Source organism: Lolium perenne, chromosome 4 (assembly GCF_019359855.2).
Source record: "Lolium perenne isolate Kyuss_39 chromosome 4, Kyuss_2.0, whole genome shotgun sequence".
Lineage (NCBI taxonomy): Eukaryota > Viridiplantae > Streptophyta > Magnoliopsida > Poales > Poaceae > Lolium > Lolium perenne.
The window spans coordinates 312945525-312951592 of NC_067247.2; the positions used below are offsets into that span (position 1 = coordinate 312945525).

Genomic DNA, 6068 nt, shown 5'->3' on the forward strand with positions numbered 1-6068 from the left:
GCACGCACATATGGCATGTGATATGTGGTGCGGAGGCGGTGTCCTACTAGTACACGGAGGTCTCGCGCAATACAAAAATACGCCCCATGTAGCTGGTTCACAAAAAAAAACCCGTTTTGGCACCCCGAAAATAAAAAAACCATCAGCCATGGGTCGGATTGGAAATCTGCTTCCGGGGCATTGCTTCCCATCCCAGGGACCACGCACGTGCCAAATATGGCCTCGTTCCGACAAACTATGCGGTGTCACGGACCGTTTCCTACTCATTTGCCCTAAAAGCCATAGAACTCCGGACGTGATAGCTCTGTTTGTGAAGGGTTTTCCAAAATAATTGTTGTATCCTAATTCCGTCTTTTGGAGTGGTTACTAGGACACATGAAATGACGCCATGCGGCTCTAAGGGATTTTCTAACTTAGTATAAATTGCCATCCGGCCAAAACGGGCCCCCACGGAGATGCGGTATGGCCGTACCGGGCGCGCTGTTGCACCCATTCACCATCGTGCTAAACGAAAAAAAATTAGCACATAAAGTGAAGAGTTGTAGACCTAAAAACATTTTTCCCAGAATTTATTGAGCGACGGAAAGTGTAGCCCTAGTTCAAATCCGGTCACTTTCCAGCGGATTCAACGGGACACAGCAGGAAGCCGCAGGGATTCCCAGATAGCTAGCACGCACATATGACATGTGATATGTGGTGCGGAGGTGGTGTCCTACTACTACGCGGAGGTCTCACGCAATACAAAAATACGGCTCATGTAGCTGGTTCACAAAAAAACCCGTTTTGGCACCCCGAAAATGAAAAAACCATCGGCCATGGGTCGGATTGGAAATCCGCTTCTGGGGCATTGCTTCCCATCCCAGGGACCACGCACGTGCAAAATATGGCCTCGTTCCGACAAACTATGCGGTGTCACGGACCGTTTCCTTCTCATTTCCCCTAAAAGTCATAGAACTCCGAACTTGATAGCCCTGTTTGTGAAGGGTGTTCCAAAATAACTGCCGTAACCCAATTCCGTCTTTTGGAGTGGTTACTAGGACACATAAAATGACGCCATGTGGCTCCGCGGGATTTTCTGACTTCGTTTAAATCGCCATCTGGCCAAAACGGGAACCCGATGACATATAAGAAAGTGTTTAAATTGTTACTATATTAACATGATATACATGATTCAAATATGCATGATTTTGACATAAACGGATAGAGGATGTTTTCCTGAACATTTTGATACCTTATACGCATTTTTCTGACATCATATGAATTAGTTATGATTTTTACAAAATTAGACAAATTTGACAAATAGTCTACGCCGAGGGTGGCCGTCGGCGTAGCCCTGTCTACGCCTAGGGCCAAACATATGCCGAGGGCTGCCCTCGGCGTAGACTTCGCTACGCCGACGGCAACGATACGCCGAGGGTGAGACTCGCTGGCTGGCCGTGCCGGGCCATACGCCGACGGCCCCGACATTTGGCCGTCGGTGTATGCCACGGCCCTCGGCGTACGTCGCCATTCCTGTAGTGTGGATTATATCATCTCCACCGGATAAACATTTCGCACCTTGATCTAAAACATACTTTTAGATGACATACAAAATTAATAATTACTCCGTGCATTAATAATTAGATACAAACTAAATAAGTGAACCACACATAAAGATAGACTAGATACAAACTAAAGTGGATAAACCAAATAAAATGTTTTAACATCTTACATTTTTCCAAACGGAGGGATTATATAACTCCAAATAGACTTTCCTGACGTTACATGTTTCAACCATACATACTTTTTTGGGTCGCGCTGAGCGTCCCCCGGGGGATCAAATCTCCAATCCCCCGGGTCGCTAGCCACCCGATGCAACTAAAGGTAACCGTCCGGATCTGGGGTCAACGCTCCCGCACGGAAAAAAAAGAGAAGACAATTTCCCTTCTCCCCGACCTTCGCGCGCCCGAGCTTGCAGCACCTCCGGCGATGTCGCGTCCGGGTTGCAGCACCGCCACCCGACTTGGCAGCAACTCCGCCCCCTGCCGGCAGCACCCGGTAGCACGACGGCCCCCAGCATGCAGCACCGCCGTCCGCACATAGCTTCGCCGGCGGCCTAGTTGCAGAACAACGGCGCACCATTTGTAGCAACTGCCGCTGCTACTTGTAGCAATGTCCATCGCCGCTTGTAGCAGGTCGCTGCCGCTTTTCACAGCCATCGCTGACCCATGTAGCAGCCGCCGAAGCCCTTTGTAGCAGCAGCCACCGCCAGTTGTAGCAGCTGCGCCGCCGCCGCGGCAAGCAGCAGAGGGTGTGGCGGTTATGTAGCAGCAGCCGCAGTCCTTGTAGCAGACGCCGCCGCCGCATGTAGCAGTCGCCGACATCCATCGTAGCAGCAGCCTCCGCCTAATGTAGTAGCCGCATCCGCAGCAGCCGCGACATGTAGCAGAGGCCGGCGACCATGTAGCAGCTGCCGCCGCTGCCCTTGTAGCATACGATGACCCCGCATGTAGCAGCCGCGGACGCCGCTTGCAGCATTGGCTCCCGTCCCTTGCAGCTCCAGCAATGCCGGTCGCACCCCAGCAACTCCTCCGCCGCCCCCATCATCAGCGACGGCGTGGCCTGTATCCTCCGGCGTTCATGGCGGCCTCAAACTAGCTGCCCCCTGTAGGTGTCGATGTAAGAGAACTCGATGAGCTCGAGCTCGCGGCGGTGGAGCCATGGAAGGATAGCGGCGGGACGAGCAGGAGGCATGGGAGAGAGAGCTTTGGACGGCGCGAGGTGACGAGTTTGGGTGCAGCGGCGCATCGCCAGTAGCCTGCGCACGGCCAGCGCGTGGTGTTTCTGTGGTTGAGGAAGTTGGGATAAGGGATAAGAAAGGGGATGAGAGAGGAAGCATCCAGAGACGATGCACGTGGGTGGGCCCATGAGGACACGCGTCGCTCAGCGAAGGAGGAGGATGGGAGCGTTCTGTTCCCCCGGACGTTCACCAGCGTTTTCCTACTTTTTTCGACCCTCAGCACATAACTCCACAATCTTACAACCATTATTCAAGCCATAGAAAGGATATACTACGTATATGGTTCACAAGGAAAAAGATGGGACGCTAGGGCAGCGCTGCTTCAGGTACACAGCGCAGCCATCCCTGGGCACGACGGTGGGCACGTACAACAGGTCGTCACACCCCTCTGTCCTGTCTCGCTGGAACTCTGCGACGGTCACGAACAAGGCAATGAAGAGCGTGAGGTGGTACAGTGCGTACCTCTGGCCGACGCACTGGTGCGCGCCGCCGGCGCCGAAGGCCAGGAAGTTGCGCTTGTATATATGTCACGTCCTCCCTGCGCGAGTCGGAGAAAAACCGATCTGGGTCGAAGGTTTCCGGCGAGTGGAAGCCTTGGAAGGAGGACTCGTAGACGGACGGGAACACCATGGCGCCCTTGGGCACTGTGTACCACTCCGTCAGCTGGAAGGGCTGGAGGGCAATGTGCGGCGCCAGCGGCCCTGGTGGGCGGTGCCGGACCACCTCGCGCGCCACCGCCTGCGTGTACTTCATCTCCTGGATCATCTCCGCGGTGATGAGCTCGCCGGACTCGGGCGACCAGACCGTGACAACCTCGGCGCGCACGCGGGCCACTACGTTCGGGTGGGTCTCCAGGGCGGAGACTGCCGAGCAAAGCAAGGAGGTGACATTGTCCTGGGCGGCGAAGAGGAAGTCGAAGAGGTAGGATCCGACATTCTCGTCAGAGGTGTTGGCCGGCGGAGGCAATCCTGCATTGGCGGCCTCATCTATGTGTCGAACCATCTCGTGAATCCCGTAGTCCGCAAGGCACTCCGGTTTGCCGCCGGCGCGCATGCGGGCCTTGCTCTCCCGCGCGCACTCCGCCAGTAGGCGCCTGAGTCGCTCCCCGGCCAGCCTCGCGCGCCGGAACACAAACCCTGGCAGGTCCACGGGAACGGCCACGATCCCGTCAATGAAGATGTTGTAGTCCTTGCGGAGCATCTCTGTCGTCGCCTCGGTGAGTTACGGCCCTACCATCACCGCCTGCGAGGTCTCTAGGTTCATGTCGCGGAAGGGCACAAGCAGCGGCATGGACTTGTTGCCAGCTGCAGCGCTCCGGTCGAGCCACCTCCGGAGGTGGGCGAGGATGACGCGCTGTTGGATGGTGGCGTAGGTGGAAAGCGCACGCGACGTGAAGTTGGGCGCGATCCTGCGCCGCAGCTCCTTGTGCTCGTCGCCGAACTTGTAGATGATGTTGTCCGCCCCCCAGAGCTTACGCCCAAAAGGGTGGCCCGTTAACTGGAAGGCGTCGGGGCGAACGTTTGCGAACACGCGGTGGGACAGCTCCGAGTCGCGGATGAAGATGACGAAGTAGCCGAACAACCAGTCGGCGGCGAACCCGAGGCCCGACTCCTTTGCCTGCGCCGCCTTCACCTCCCAGTACCGCGCTGGATCGCGGACCATGTGCACCACGCTGCCAAGGAAAGGCACCACCAACGGCGGCCCTGGCAGCGCCCCCTTCTTGCGGTGGTACGGCAGCTGCTCAACCAGGAAGTAGAGGGCCACCGCAGCCGCCACGAACGCCGCCGCCGTGCGGAGGTCCACGTCCACCATTATATTGCGCCTGCTTCGTGTTGTTGTTAGGACAAGAAAACACACGCACGCCCGCTGAGTTTAGTGGAGTTCACGGGAGAGAGAGCTGGAGACCGAATGTTTCGTTATGCATTACTTGAACTGATCCATGGTGGTACTATTTATACTACTACAAACTGCTACGGGAGGTGAAAATATCCAGGGAGTCAAGCCGCCTATCCTGTCATACTATTGCTGACTAGTGTTGCTGTCGTCTCAACTAAGCTGAGACACTTGATCGGCTCATGATGTGAAGTCACACGTTCTTTTACTGAAACCGTGCACCTTGGAGCGTCTCTCTCCCCGTCCACAGTAACGAGAGAGGTGACTTTTGGACCCTCGAGCCCGCACCACCTCTTCGCCGTCGATCCGGTCGATTCCCCGCCCTCCGGCGGCCGCTCCGGCGGCCGCTCCGGCGGCGGGAGGACGGGGAATCACCGGATCTGTGCATAGGTGTTATGTAGGTGTGAGTTTGGTGTCAACCGGTGGCGAGGAGGAGGAGATGGCGTCGCCGGCGGTGCTTTTGCAGGTGGAGGACTTCCTCTTCGGCGGCGGCGCTCGGTGGAGCTCCGCGGCTGATCTTCCGCCGCGTCCACGCTGGCTGCTCTGCGGAGCGACCGTGTGTGGTTTCCCCCTTCGCCGGATGCCGCGGGACGGCGGATCTGGCGTCGACGTCTTTGTGCAGGAGGTTGGGGAGGTTTGGTTCGGCGACGACGGCGTCCGCTGGCGTAGGTCCTCTGTGGCCGGCGCTCGGCGACTTCCCGTCCGCTCGGGGGAGCTCTCGATCCAAGGCGTCAAGGAGAGCAGGAGCGGCGGCGCGCCACCGACGGCGCCATGGACGACGACGTGGTCGGGTTGCAGTGAGGCTTGGACTGTATTTTTTGTTTCTGCTAGGGTCCTCTCTGTAATTTGCTGAATTTCCTTTCAGCCCTTGTACTCGCAAAAAAAAAAAAAGTCACACGTTCTTCACAGTACATGCCCACACGTTCTTCACACTCCATGATCATGTGCATGCATGTGCTAGCTTCTACCATACTTTACCAAGGGCGCGGTGTGGCGAGGGGTCTTTTCCTAACTGCTCAAAGCGAGCACAACAGAGACTTCAGCACCTATCCAACATTATTGTTCAGGTACAACTCGCCTCACTCCCTCCCTCTTAGCTTGGGTTCAACTTGAGGAGAAATAATCTAACTGCAAGTGCACAATTACATGAGCACTAGTACTTCCACATTTTTCATGTTCGGTGTTTGAATGTTCAGAGAAAGTGGCTCAAAAAAGTCGAGTTCGTGTTTTCAAATTATGATGCAGTATAAGTTGATAGTCTTCATTCGTATGCCAATCAGTAGACCTTCAATTGCATCTGGAGTGAAAATAGTTAGTATTTTTCTTTCTTTTGCCAATGACCTTGAATTGTGTTTGTAATGTTTAGAAAAGTTTTCCGAAACAGAGCAATCCCGTC

General features: G+C 55.6%; 1 pseudogene; it reads right to left on the reverse strand.

Moving 5' to 3' along the window:
• Positions 1–3024: 3024 nt before the first annotated feature.
• Positions 3025–4606, reverse strand: LOC127296149 (cytochrome P450 710A1-like; annotated as a pseudogene).
• Positions 4607–6068: the final 1462 nt, after the last annotated feature.